Source organism: Leopardus geoffroyi, chromosome A1 (genome assembly GCF_018350155.1).
Source record: "Leopardus geoffroyi isolate Oge1 chromosome A1, O.geoffroyi_Oge1_pat1.0, whole genome shotgun sequence".
Taxonomy (NCBI): Eukaryota; Metazoa; Chordata; class Mammalia; order Carnivora; family Felidae; genus Leopardus; species Leopardus geoffroyi.
In genome coordinates this window covers 23149031-23164393 of record NC_059326.1, presented here as the reverse complement: position 1 = coordinate 23164393, position 15363 = coordinate 23149031, and the positions used below count along the sequence as shown (strand labels likewise).

General features: G+C 41.1%; 1 protein-coding gene across 4 annotated transcripts in view; it reads right to left on the bottom strand.

Annotated features, from left to right (window-relative positions):
• The window catches only part of MED4 (mediator complex subunit 4), a 49266-nt gene extending 35005 nt beyond the window's left edge, over window positions 1-14261 (bottom strand). For all 4 annotated transcript variants that reach the window (XM_045476155.1, XM_045476145.1, XM_045476164.1 and 1 more), the window contains exon 1: window positions 14116-14261. The gene's annotated coding sequence lies outside the window, so the exon portion shown is untranslated. The remainder of the gene's footprint in view (window positions 1-14115) is intronic.
• Window positions 14262-15363: the final 1102 nt, after the last annotated feature.

Below are 15363 nucleotides of genomic sequence, written 5' to 3'. Positions count from 1 at the left end.
AAAAAAATCTTGTGTCAACTCTGGGCCCAGGCCTTCCTGTTCATTCATTCAGTGATTTTTTTTTAAGTTTTAATTAATCAACTTATTTATTTATTTATTTATTTATTTTTGAAAGAGAGTGCAAGAGACAGCGCATGTGCAAGTGGGGGAGGGGCAGAGAGAGAAGGGGACAGAGGACCCGAAGCGGGCTTCACGCGCACAGCGGAAAGCCCAATGTGGGACTTGGACCCACGAATGGTGAGATCATGACCCAAATCGAAGGCAGACACTTAACCGACTGAGCCACCCAGGTGCTCCCATTCAGTGATTTATTGAGCAGTGATAGTAAGTACTGTTCCAGATTCTTACAATACAGCAGAGGATGAACCAAGTAAGTTCCCTGCCCTTTTAGAGCTCACCTTCTAAATGGGGATGGAAGATAATTAATGAGCAAACATGCCAGATAATTTTAGTTTATGATAAATATTATGAAGGAGTGGGGGCCATTTTACATAGAGTGGCCAGTGAAGGCCTCTCTGAGGAGGGTGATATTTTAGGTAAGAGCTAAAGGATAAAAAGGGGGACCTCACCGTGCAGTGATCTAGGGAAGATAGTTCCAAGCAGAATGAACAGCAAGTACAAAGGGCCTGTTTCCTAACACCTGGAATTATATGAGGCCCTGAGGAGGCTGGAGCATAGTGAGTGAAGCAGTGGGTTCGATGAGCTGAGCGTGTCACACAGAAGCCTCCTCATGTGTCCCGTAGAGCTCTTGCAGTTCATGCAGGGAGTTAGTATTTTAGTTTTGTTACAATGGGAGTGTAGAGGGCAGTCATTAGGTTGCTTTAAGGTGAGCGTCACAAGATTCCAACAACCTAGTAGTCATTTGATCTTCAAGGTCACAGAGACAAATCAGATTTTAAGTAACTGTGTTAAACATTTCAATCATGTTGTCTATCAGGATTACAGCCCCTACGAAGGGAAGCTTCTCTTCTGACAGATCTCCTTAAGATATATCAATTAGAACAAAGGTACATCCAACAAAGTCATGAACTGCCCCTGCTCCCAATATCTAATAGTATCAGTGACCTAAGGTTGGGCCACACTCATTTGTCATCTTTTTTTTTTTTTTTTTTTGAGAGACAGAGGGCACAAGTGAGCAAGAGGCAGAGAAAGAGGGAGAGAGAGAATCCCACGAGGGGCAGAGAGAGGGAGACAGAGAAGTGGGGCTCATGTTCACCCAAAGTGGGGCTTGTGCTCACCTGATGTAGGACATGAACTCGTGAACCATAAGATCATGACCTGAGTGGAAGTCAGATGCTTAAGTGACTGAGCCACCCAGGTGCCCTTTATCAAATATTTATGAAGTGACTGTTATGTGCCAGGGATATAATGGTGAGCAAAACAGACACCTTCCTTGCTACCCTCAAGCTTACACTCTACCTAATAAGACTGACAATTAAATAGGCAAACATAAGTTATTTTGCTAAGATAGGGAAAGTGCAGTGCTATGGGAGCATATAACAGCATAGTCAAGTAACCTGATCAAGGAAGACTTCCTGGAAGAAGTGATGTTTAAGCTGAGAGCTGAAGACTAAGTAAGAGAAGTCCAGTTCTAGAAGAGGAAGAGCTTTGCTAATGAAGGAACAGCATATAACCAGAGGTGAGAGAAAACATAGCATATTTTAAGCAACTTAAATAATTTCAGTATGATGGGAGGTAGAGTACAAGATTGAGAAGTAAGAAATGAGGCTGGTGAGGTACCTAGGGACCAGGTCATGAGGCTACAACATGAAGTGTATTATAAGAATGTTAAGGGGCGCCTGGGTGGCTCAGTCAGTTAAGCGGCCGACTTCGGCTCAGGTCGTGATCTCGCGGTCCTTGAGTTCGAGCCCTGCGTTGGGCTCTGTGCTGACAGCTCAGAGCCTGGAGCCTGTTTCAGATTCTGTGTCTCCCTCTCTCTGACCCTCCCCCGTTCATGCTCTGTCTCTCTCTGTCTCAAAAATAAATAAACGTTAAAAAAAAAAAAAAAAGAATGTTAAAATATCTGTACTTTATCATGTAAGCAATGGGAATTCTCTGAAGTGTATGGAAAATGGATTGGGAGGGGAGGAAGACAGTGGTAGTAAAATCATCATAGTAATTCAGATGAGAAATGGTAGTCATTTGACCAATAGTAGCCGTAGAGATGGAGGAAGGTTGACTGATTACAGATACATTTATCCACAGCTTGAAAAGATAACCTGGCATCAACTCTCTTTGTGAAAAATTAAGGAGAGAGAGAGAATGAAATTAACACAGAGAAAAGCCAAAGAGGCCATGATAAATTGTGTAAGCCAGATTTATAAGGCGGTAAGGATATGTAGATGCTGTGAGGAAAAGGAAAGGTATGCAGAGTACAGGGAAAGAAAAGGGTAGTGGGAAAGAAGAGTACATGTGGCCCATGAGAGAGGGAGGGGAGCGAGTGTCAGTCCCTAGCAGCCCAGTTCCTGACAGTTTTCCAGGTTCAATTCCCAAAAGGTTCAGTCAGCTTTATCCTGTGCTCTGTTCATAAATTCCCATGATCTCTGTCTCCCTTATTGCTGCATCGAAAGGATCCTACCCCTGCTCCATTACACAAGCTAGTTTGATTGAGTTTTATTTCTTGCAACTTAAGGAATTTGAGTAAAACAGTAATGGTTATACAAGTGAATTCTTCAAGAAGTGAATTAATTAAAACGGAATGCAAATTAATGCAGTTATAATGAAAAATATAACTCCTGAGTGATCATAGATGTTCGGGTTTACGGATCAACTACTTTTCAATGTGGTTAGTCGAACTACGATCCAAAAGTAGCTTCAAGAGCATAGATTCAGAACAAAAAGTATTGAATGGCCTCATGTCTGATGGACCCATTTCTCTCCCACTCAGTCTCTAGGGGGTGATGCTGAATGGCAAGAAACCACTTCTGAGGCAAGACAGCACAAATCCTGAGGTGGTTACTCTTGGAAGATGTGGCAAAAGAACCTGGAAGAGAAGCTACCTCCTGGTGAAGAGGTAAAGAGCCAGGGGGAAGTGAAGGGATGACGGAAACCCAGGTTGATCAATCATGTTGGACATCAGGAAGATGGAGCGGAATGGGACAAGGCTCCCAAGTGTGATGACCATTGGGAGATCAGTTTGGCTGGGTACAGTACAAGAAAATTAAGCAACCTATTATGTTTCAGGCCTTGTGTAGGAGCAAAACAAATGACGATCTGGCCCATGTTCTCAGGGACTTACAGTCTAGTGAGAAACACAGACATGTACACAGGTAACATAAGATAGAAAGGGAGAAGACAGGTAAGCACAGGTGCTATGGGTTTACAAAGAGGTTCAAGATATAACAGCTGAGCTCAGACATAAAGGTCAAGTCATAGTTACACAGGAATGTCAGGAAGAGCAAAATTACAAGTGTATTTGAAGGTGCTGAAGTACCAGAAGCAGGCTGTATTAGTAGAATGTAAAGAGAAAAGTAGGGAATAGCAGAAGAAAAGTCTGGAGGGTTAAAGGAAAGTCATATCATGGAAGACATTTTTATTTCCAAGACTTAAAAAAAAAAATGGTAAAAGTTTTTTCAACAAAAATGTTTTCCTAACTGCAAAAATGAGTACACTAATTATATCTTCCAATTATAAAAACAAAAACAAACCCCCCAAAACTAGAAACATAAGGAAACTGACAAAACACCATTTTAATATAGCCATTGGTAAGTAGATTTTTAAATTCCAAATATCAAATAAACACAAAATAACATTCTATGGAAAAATTTAATCAAGCTCAATTTAGTAGAAACATGTTAGGATATGGAACTACAAAAGGTGAATATAGACCTTTCTCTTTGTGAGATAGAAACAAGCACCATATATTCTTTTCTATTTTGATGAAGCATCTACTAATATGGGTCATGTATTTAGCTACAAAGAAAATCTTAAGAGATCTTAGAGATTTTATAAAGCTTTTCTGATTAGATTCAATTAAGCTAGAAGTCAATAAAATTTGACTTGGTTTTATAAGAGGTCACCGAGTGCTTTTTAAGCAAGAGAGCAACACAATCATGTAGCAAATGGGTTGGAGGGGAGTTGGGAGAGACAGGAGGAAGGAAACCAGGTAAAGAAATATTGCAACAGTCCCGGGAAGTAGTAATGTGGGTCTGAACCAAGATAGGAAGAGTGGGGAATGAAAAGGAGTAGACAACTTCAAATATATTTAGTAGATAAATAACAGGGGCTGACTAATTGAATTTAGATGAGAGGGAAGTGTGGGTAGGGGGATGGAGAAGAGTTAAATGATTAAATTAGGTGGTGATGTGGGGAAGGTAGTATCATCAATTTAGTGAAGAAGACATGAGAAGGAACAGGTCTGGAGAAATGGGGAGTTCATCTTTGAGCTTGATGAATTTGAGGAACATGGCCCAAAGTCCAGTTTAAGGATACAAAGAGAACTGTATACATTGCTATTACCAGGATGATTATTCTTTTTTTGTAGAAATTCAGAAGCTCCTCTTCTATTTGGTGCCCAGAAGGGAATGAGAGTGGCTTATCAAGAGTACTTAGTAGAACTTTCACCACCTACTTCTTACACCCAGGAACAATTAAGACAGGTTTAGGAGTATCTTAGATGGGACAGAATGAAATCTTGCCATTTGCAACAACATAGATAGAATTAGAAAGTATTACGCTAAGTAAGTCAGTCAGAGAAATACAAATATCATATGATTTCACTCATTTGTGGAATTTAAAATACAAAACAGATGAACATAAGGGAAGGGAAGCAAACATAATACAAAAACAAAGAGGGAGACAAACCATAAGAGACTCTTAAATACAGAGAACAAACTGAGGCCTGCTGGAGTGGTCGGGTGGAGGGTGGACTAAATGGGCAAGGGGCGTTAAGGAGGACACTTGCGATGAGCACTGGGTGTTATATGTAAGTGATGAATCACTAAATTCTATTCCTGAAATCATTATTAGACTTTATCTTAACTAACTTGGATTTAAATTAAAAAAAAAAAAAAGACGGGGCAAAAAATGTCCAATCCAATTGGGAAGATAATACTAAGGACTATATAGCCAGTGCCACAAATGTCCACTAAAGCAATTGTCCACTATTGGAAGAGGAGGCAGACTGTATGTGAAATAAGAATGGGCTTACTTTTAATAAGTCATGGGGAAACACCCCCCCCACCCTACACACACACCACATACACAAAGTCCTAGGAGACACAGAAGTCTTTAGGGTACAGGATGGATCATAAATAATGGCTCACAGATAGGAATAAGCTGAGAGGTGGGAGGGAGCCGTGGAAGTCTCAGGATGCAGAGGAGCACTCTGGGGAGCAGAAGGGAGAGAGAGGGAACCCAAAGTATGGAAAGGAGTTGGAGCTCATCAGGGCAGACAAAGGGCGATGTGGCAAAGACTGTGTCAAGAAGCTAGTGTTACTTCATGGCTCTTGTGTAAATTAAAGCCATTAAAATTAATTTTGCCCTGTGAATTTTCCTGAGAATTTCTCTACACTTCTTTGGATAATTGATATCCAAGACCAATGAGGTTCAAGAGAAACTTTTATCTAACACAGACATAAAGATAAAGCCTTACTTTTTGTTTTCACATTTGAGGATTAAAGGATTTTGAGTACTTGAGGGGGCTTAGTAAGTGTTGATTACAATGATTTAGAAAATCCTTAGGGCGTCAAGTGGTGACGCAGCATAAGCCTTCTCAGAGAGTGTATTTAATGCTTACAGGCCCGAAGTCACGTGCTACAGAGGGCATGGCCAGGGAAGAGGCAGACCTGCTTGGCCAAGTGGTCTCAAGAAAATGATATGATCTGTTTCATCTGTGGTTTTCTAGACCGTAAGATAGGAATTGTAATTTCTTCACTCATTCACCAAGTGTTTTATGAGTGCCCACTATGTACCAACTACTGCTCTACCTGCCTTATAATATTATTTTGAGAGTTAAATGAAATAGTATAAATGAAAATATCTAGCAGAGTGTCTAGAATCTATCAGGTTCTAATTATATTCACTCTTCTAACCAAGAGGATTTTTGGGGTATTTGAGTCATTATTGGGTCAGGCCAACAAAGGGCCAAGACACTCAGGGTGTTTGTTACAAATATCAGGGTGTTTTGTGGAGCAAAAGAATTGACTGAATTGTGAATCAAGAATGTGAAGACCTTTAATTTAATACATTTTTGAAGCAGTAGGATGGAGGGCAAAATGTTGCCTTCAGGGAAGTGAAGCAGGTCTAGGCCATGGTTATTCTAGGAAGCCTGTAGAGGGTGTGATGGAGCAGCAGGGGTGTTCCAAGTTAAGATCCATTGGAAATATGAATGTCCTCCTGGGTCTAGAACATTTAGAAAGAACTACAAGGTAGTTTGCTTCATCAACATGTTCAGAGTTAAGGTGCATGACAAAATAATTGTTCTGAGACACCTTTAACTGTAAACACTGCAGTGCACCCACTGAAGCCTAGAAAGTGAATTTGTAATTCAGGATAAATATTTTGAATTGACTGGATAAGGGCCTTGATAACTCAGACATTCCTGTTTTCCAGTGCTTCAAAGCTTCAAGTAATTCATTTGAAAAAAAGAAAGGAAGAAAGCTGACCCAAGCTGCAAAACATGTTTTCTCTCAGTATTACTTTTGCTTCTGAAGTGGGCTGGTTTCATTATCAAAGGGTGTGGCATTTTCCACTTGTCTTTTATAAATTGAACTTTAGCCCAGACCCTGAAGAGCCTAATGAGGTTGGTCAGAGGTCACAATGAGATGGAATATGCCTGACCCAAAGAGAAAATGGAAAGATCAAGGCCATTTGCAGGTGCCCCCTTAGTGCTCAGAAAGGCCATCACATTACTTATAACAATGTGTGATTAACTGTAACTGCCCTTAAGGAGCTTCTAGTCTATTGGAAAAGATTGAGAGATAAATGGGCAGTTACACCCTTTGATACACCCTGTCCATGGAGTAGCAATCCTGAAAGGCAACGGCTCTATCTATTTGACATAGACTGGGTTATGGGTTTCTTGGGCCACTGAGCAGTCCTCATAATGGATAGACTTGTGGGGGAATGAGGGGTGGAGGAGATTTGGGAATGCAGTCAGTGTGGCCTTGCTTGCAAGCTTCAGTGTGGCAGTGGTGAGTTCCAGGGAACCATTTGTTGCTATTGAAGGATTTGGTCAGGTCACCCACAGCAAAACCTGTATCCCTCCATGGCAACTCAGACACTGACAAAATGGAATAATAAGAGAACAGTAATCCGTTGATGCCTCCAAGAAATGGAGAAATAGCCTCCTCATGAAGGCCCCTGCAGACCTATAAGCAGCCATGAGGGGGCAGTCTCCAAAAACAGCATGCCCAGGAACTGAAGGAGCTGGGGGCATGGAAGGCCTGTAGTTCCCCTCCCTGAGCAATGCTGACCTTTGGGAGGAGGTTGTGCCATAAGAAAGGTCATCGGATAACAGAGTCTTTGCCATTCTCCTGGCCTGTGGAACTTGGGAACATAGATAGACTCTCAACTAAAACTAACTGCATGGAAAACAGCTCTGGGACTCTCTTACACAAGGGTGCCCCTTGGTAGATGATTCACACAAATGCCAAGCTTATAATTCATACGTTCATCAAGGGGGGGTATGTTGGAGAGGAGGGCCAAACATACCATACAAAGGGAAAGCTTGATTTGTAGATTATTCTGCAGCAATTGCCTCTATTAAGGAGGTAACAGAGCAGGGTGTTTAAAGAGCATGGACTTGGGAGCTAAATTCTAGGGTTTCAGGCTTGACCTGATTTCTTTTTCTCTGAGACTTTCAGCAAGTTTCCTCATCTCCTAAGTATCTGCTTCTTCATCTGTTGAAGGGGATAATAAGGGGGCCTATGTCACAGAGTTGTTAAGACTAATGTGAATAATCCAAGTCAATGCTGGCATATAATACATACTTGATAAATAGCAAACATATAAAGTATGACCTGACTTATAAAATGTGAATCGTAACCTATTTGTCCAAACATAAGCAAGATTTCTACTTAATTGCTCATAGAGTAGTAACTGGTCATGGGGTGGTGATTGGAAAAGATGAACTGGGACACAAATCAAAAGCATATTCTGCGATATGCCCTTTTTTTCTAAGATGCTCAAAAATCCCTCACTGATCTAAAGTTTTTATGGAACATAGTTTGGAAACCATTGCGTTATTGGACCAAAAATAAAAGCTATATTTCCTAGGGGCACCTGGCTAACTCAGTCAGTGGAGCATGTGACTCTTGATCTCAGGGTTGTGGGTTCTGGCCCCATGATGGGTATGGAGAGTGCTTGAAAAATAAAATCTTAAACAACAACAACAACACTGTATGTCCTAAACTGATTATAGTGAGGTCAGGCATACTTCCCACTTGTGCTAGAATAACCAGAGGCAACTTTTAAAGTTGGGCCCGCTGAAGGCATTCCTTCTAATGCTTGGTGTCTATGCCAACAAGTGTGATCTTGATTTTATTTGAAGGGTTTATGACTGACAGTGTCATGGGAAACAGTTAACAAGAGACCAGCTTCAAGGAAATGAAAATCTGTTATTTGGGGGGCACCTGGGTGGCTCAGTAGGCTAAGTGTCTGACTCTTAGTTTCAGCTCCAGCCATGATCTCCCAGTTTGTAGGTTTGAGCCCTACATTGGGCTCTGCACTGACAGTGTGGAGCCTGCTTGGGATTCTCTCTCTCCCTCTCTCTGTCTCTCCCTCTCCCTTGCTCACTCCCACTGTCTCTTTCAAAATAAATAAATAAACTTAAAAAATCCATTATTTGGAGCTACTGTGAATATACACAGAAGCTTTTAAAACATGAATAATAGGACATTGGTGAGATAGTGAGTAAAAAATTTAAGTGCCTGTGTATTTCATATACTAATACAAATAATATTATTTTAAACAAAAGACATAAAAAGCAGGTGAGAAAACTTTGACTAAGAAATTAACCACCTCGAATTTGCCTAGTGCTCTAAGAAGAACTGGCCAGGGTTTTTGTTAAGTTGCTTAAGTCATTTAAACATGTGATATGAACTGTAATTTCAATTTATGTTAAGAAAAAGGCTCTGAAATGTAGATTGTCATTCAAGGATGACTAGAGGTTAAATCTGAGATTCATTAATTTTTAAGGCTTGTGGTTTTCAGATATTACCTCTGGGTGGTGACATTGAGGGAAAGGCCCGGGGGGGGGGAAAGTTATCCCTGGCTTCTGGGAGTTCTTTGTCTCACGTCTACCCTCCCCTGGGGTCCCTTCTCCTCTCCATTCCTCAGCCTTAGTCTCCCCCATGTAGCAAAGGGTTAGGAGTTGAATTTCATGTATTTAATTACACATGCCTGGCAGGAAAAATGCCGTGGACAAGGCTGTGATCAAATGATAAGGCTACAGACCGACTAATTAAGAACGCCAAGCATATGTGAACAGTTCTGTTATTTCAGAATAGAGATTAATAAAGTTAATGTTTTAGGGGCACCTGGGTGGCTCAGTTGGTTAAGCTCCGACTTCGGCTCAGGTCATAGTCTTGCAGTTCATGGGTTCGAGCCCCACATCAGGCTCTGTGCTGACAGCTCAGAGCCTGGAGCCTGCTTCGGATTCTGTGTCTCCCTCTCTCTCTGCCCCTCCCCCACTTGTGTTCTGTCTGTCTCTATCAAAAATAAATAAATGTAAATAAAAAAATAAAAAATAAAGTTAATGTTTTATATATTTAATAATACAAACTCTATATTATTATGCCAGTAGACAATCAGGCATAACTGGTATATGCAAATTTTACTTTCATAGCTTAACTCTTCTCACTTTTGGTCCTCACAATAGTACCATCATGGCAAAGCAGGGTTGAGACAAAGAGAACCAAGGCCAGAAGTGGCTGATGGAGCAGAAGACTCGTGAAAACAGGCCCTGCATTCCTGGCATTTAGAGGTCTTGGTCTAAAGTGAGAGGAAAGAAGGATAAAATACTAAGGGTGAGGAAAGGGAAAGTTGTTCGTGTTGAGATAGGAAGGAACAGAATAGGGATGGAGAGGGATTTTAGAAGAAGGAAGGGGTTCTGGTCAAGTAGGTAGACCTGCTCTTTAGCGGAAAAGGGGCCTGGTAAATACTTGAGCAGGTTCCTTCAGATATCTTTGAGGCTAATTGAGATTTTTCGTTCTCATCTCCCACTTTCCCCTACTACCTCAAAACATCTGTGGTACCCCAACTTCCTTAAACAGGGAATCAAGTTTTTCACTCCACAGTTGGAGACAATGCTTGATAAGCAAACCAGCTGGTCTCACTAAAATGTTAATAGCTGATACTGGATCCTTTGCTATTTTGATGGGAAGAGGAAGTAAGAGAATGTGAAGGCCCTGGAATGAAAAGGCTTCCCAGAAAAGGAAAGGAAGCATATTAAATAACAAGAGAAACAACTAATATTTATTGAGTACTTATGTGCCAGGTTCTGTTCTAAGTGCTTTACATGAATTAGCATATTTGATCCCCACAGCACCCTGTCTGAGGTACATACTATTACTAATCACCATTTTACAGATGATGAAACTGAGTCATAGAGAGGTTAAGAAACTTGCCCAGGGTCATACTAGTAGGATCAAGGTTCAAACGCTGGCATTTCTAGTCCTAGCGTCCATACTCTTGGCCACGGCTGAAAGAAAATTGGCTCAGAGAGGGGATGGCCCAGGAAACAAAACTTCCCTACATGAATGATGTTGTCTGAAGTCAGCTGGTTTTCTTCCAAGCGTTAGGGATAAAGAGGAGTCCAGGCAGAGGTGCTTTTATCTTGCCACAGATGCTGTCTCTGCCCCTCAAAGGAACACCGGCAGAGGTTGTTACTACATCCAACCCTATGGAACATTGTGATATGCTCTTGGTCCCATGTGTGTACTGTTTTCCTGCTTGAATTAGTGATCCCGTTGCAGTTATTTAAGCTTTCTGTGCATTGGAGTCCACATTTGGAAATGGGGTTATTTCCACTTGTCAGCTCTCTGACTCAGAGGAATGCAGAGGGCTAATGGGCTGATACACACAAAGTGCTTTGAGCCATGAACCAGGACTGACTGAACTTTTAGAGAACACTATGACTTGCCAGCGGTATTTAAACTGACATAAATGTTAGAATATTCTCCTAGTAGATACTTTGGATGTTCTTGGTTAAGCTGCCTGGTCCACCATGACTGCCTAAGTTCTTCTCTAGACTTTCACACTGAGCAGTGCTAATGGAGAACTGTCTGGTGGACCTACGCAATGCCTGTATAGTCTGGGATTGTTCAAATTACGTAGAGATAAGGATTCCTAATTCAAAATAAGAATCTTCAAGCCAGGACCTTGAAAGCCATTACTTATCAAAAAAGATAAAAAACAACTGGACCCATTCCAAGGAAACATTTAACCTAATTGCAAACACCATACCTTGGCATTTAATTCCAATGAGAGTGTTTTAACTGACACTACCAAGGGCAGAACCAATTGCAAATTAAAAAAAAAAATAATAATAATGATTTACAAAGAGATGTGGGTAAGAAGATACCAGAGACTAAAAGAATGGGGAGAGGAGTTTCAGCTGCAGCTATGATTAAGAACCAACAGGCACAAGAAGTAATGATCAAGGTAGGGTTTTTGTTTTTAAAGAAAAGTGTGTCTGATTAATCCACACCATCTAATGGAATTTCCCTCCCATTTTTTACAGTGCAGAAGTATCAGTTGTCAACCTATGTTTTCAAATAAAACAATGAAAGCAGAAAGATGATCCCAATATTTTTAATAGATGCAGTCATCAATTCAATGATATTTATGTCTTGTATCCATGCACCTTAGCACAGTCACATTTCTCCAGACCTGAGAAAGGAAGCAATCATTGTGAGCTAATAAACAAACACGACCACTGGGAACCAAGGGGGAAATTCAGGAGCAGACATGGGACAGTTTAAAATAGTTTACAAAAGAGTTTGAGAGCAAAGGAAGGAAACTGAACAACGAAAGGGAGATGGTAAACCATGAAGACCATATAGTATTAAAGAACTACAAATCCAAAGCAAGGAAAATAAAAGAGTTTTGCTGAGTGCTGTTGTGATGCAACCCATTTCAGATAAAAGCTATAACAAATTTCCCAAAAAAAAATTTAGATGCAAAGAATTTGATTTTAAGATGCTAAGCCTTCTTTTTGGCAGCATTTTTTCATATTTACAGACATTTCTTTTTAAGCACTGAAGTCCCTACCTATTCCTCACCAAAGGGAAAGTATTGATGAAGTCTCTTTAGTGTGAGAGTAAAGACAGGCATAATCTTCCCAGGAGAATTTACAGATTAAAGCTCTTCTTTACATGAGCAGGAATTTTTAGCTGGAAAGCTGTGGAAGAGGTACAAGAACCTCCCTGGTGTCCCTCCTCCCAAATCTCACTGAAGGCACTTTCTGCTTTTGCCTCTGTCTTCCTTGGTCATCACCATTTATGATGACGGTTGTATCTGGTTCCCCAACACATCTTCACGTTGTCTTTGCCCAGATTGAAAGAGTTTCTTCTCAATAAAGAACAATGGGATTTGTGTAAGGCAAAGGTCATTTTGGTAAAATTGAGCTGTGATAATTTGCTACGTCCAGTCTATGATAAGGTCACTGAAAACCCACTAATGAGCATTACAGCGTAAGGGAGACCAGTAGTCCTTTAACAGCCCCATTTCACCTACAAATGTTCGCTGCTTTTGCTGAGAACTGGGGCGCAGGGGCTGGTGCTCCAAGTCTCTGTGCCAAAGCTTGTTTACAAGGGGGTGAAGGATAGTTTCCTTGGCCACCCTCTGTGGTCCGCCCTACTCTGCGCTGGACTCAATAGGAGGAAGGGTGGAGTAGTCACACAGAGTTTTGACAATGCTCCAGTTCTTTGCACCCCAAATATTTACTGAGAAAGTCAGGTCATTCTTTACAGATGCCAGGCCTAACCTACAAAAGCTGGCGGAGGGACAGGAGGAGAAAGAAGGGCTCTCTCTGTTTGGTAAAGATGTACTCACTGGGTCTAGAGTAATTGCAAAAGCAGCAGTACAGAAATGCTAGAATGGTCCTACACCCCCTCCTCAAACTGATCACCCATTTGAAAACTCAGCTTCAGGGCAACTTGCCTATACAGATCCCACCCACACATTCCTGAGTCTACAGGCAGCTGTTTTCTTCTGCCTGGAATAGTCTTCTCATCTAGAGTCTACCTTTTCTTCTGGATTCCTCTCCAGTCCTCTCCACATCCCACTTCCTGTTTTAAGCCTCTCCCAGCATTAAGTCCCAGCCCACAGGAATCACTTTGTTCCTTAGCCTCCTACACCACTTGCCCAACACTGGTAACTCTGTGGCATTTATCTGTTTATCCATTCAGCTCCCCATTCCCCCAGCATCCGACATGGCACATAACAGTCAACCTTCACTCTGTGCCTAGAAACGATGATAAATTATTATGGTAGACTGGTGCAGGCATGCCTGTCTCAAGTTCATGTTTAGGTAATTTCTTTTTTTTTTTTTTTAATTTTTTTATTAGAAAAAAATTTTTAAGTTCGTTTTTGAGAGAGAAAGAGAAAGTACAAGTTGGGGAGGGAGAGGAAGAGAAAGAATCCCAAACAGACTCCACACTGTTAGCACAGAGCCAGACACGGGGTCAAACTCATGAACTTTGAGATCATGACCTGACGTGAAATCAAGAGTGGGACCCTTAACCAACTGAGCCACCCAGGCACCTTTTTATGTGATTTTTAAACTCAAATGAAAGGTTTTCCATGGTTAACACATGTGAAATGTAGTAAATCCTTAATATGTAATTGTTTTCAGACATCATGGGTTTTATTAGGACGCATAAGAAACAACACTTGGCAGATCTGTGGTAAAAGGAAGAACAATTAACTATAGAGAGAGACAGGAGCAAAGAAAGGATTCATACAGTTCTAAACCCATACTGGTATGACCAACCGGTCCAGTTTACCTGGAACTTTGCCAGTTTTAACACTGAAAGTCCCATGCCCTGGGCAACCCCTCAAACCCAAACAAATTGGCACAGTTGGTCACCTACCAGATGGCCAATGAGCATTTTGACAAGAAGCAAATGCAGGTTTTAAATAATGGGCTGAGCCCCCTTTCTCCTCTCTCACCTCAAATCCTGGTGCCACAAGCTTCTCCAAAGACACTTCACTCTTCGATGACAAGTGCCCAGTTCCCAGAAAGGAATCCTGGGTTTATTCAATTCTCTCCACTTCAGAAGCAATCTCAGGCTTGGGAGGACAAATGGTCAAGGGAAAAAGCTTTATACAGAGTTCTCACAAAACAGAAACTAAAAGGAGTATTTGGAACAGGAAACAGTGACCTTTATGGCATGATTCCCAAAGGGAAAGTCAAAGGCAGAGACTCAGAAAGGCAAATGTCCAGAGTCCACGGGAACTCCAACTTACTCTGAACATTCCATACCAGGCCTGCTAATTGCAGAGCAGAGCAGCTGGTGTGATAATGTCCCTGTGCAATCGACCTGACTGCGACAATTCAAGTGCGTAGATTAACAAGAAACTGGGACCTAGGATTATGACTATATCTGAATGTTGTCACATATAGCAGAACATAGTAATATGTTCTGAGAGACAAAAATCTATATGACACAATAGACACATTCTGAAAAACTGAAATGGACCTGAAATAAGCATAATGGTAACATCATAAATAATGGTATAGTCAAAAACCAACTCTAGCTCTGTAGTTTGTAGCATGATGGGAATTGTTTTCCTTAATAGAATGATAACAAACTTAAGAATTTTGATCTGCATGATGTTGAACACAGTAACTTAGAACAATAAAAGCATACTTGGGAAATGGAAATTTTACCGTTTGTATCTCTATATATCACTCAAGGGAAAGGTGGGGTTGATTTCTTTAAGGATAGATTTCTGGGATTGCCTGGCCGGCTCAGTCAGAAGACCACGCAACTCTTGATCTCAGGGTTGTGGGTTCAAGCCCCACATTGGGTGTAGAGATTACTAAAATAATAATAATAATAATAAGCTTAAAAAAAAAGTATAGATTCCTGTGACTAAAAATGTTCACATGTACTGTGGTACAAGTGCAGGCAGCGCAACTTGGCCTAAGGTTGAAATTTAGGGTACACGGTGCAGGATATAATGTTACCACCAGAGGGTATTGTTTCCTCTTCCGGATTGTTGGCAAGTTTATGTAACCACAAACTAACTCTAAACCAGCCCCCACTAAAAATGGGCCAGGCCAGATCCCAGCAAACTGGATTAATCTATAATATTCCCACAAATTCCCTTTTTTCCTCCCACTTTCGATAGTGTTCGGTTTTCTTTCGGTTGAGAGAACCATGCTGGCAGCAAGCCAAACTATACAAACTGTAC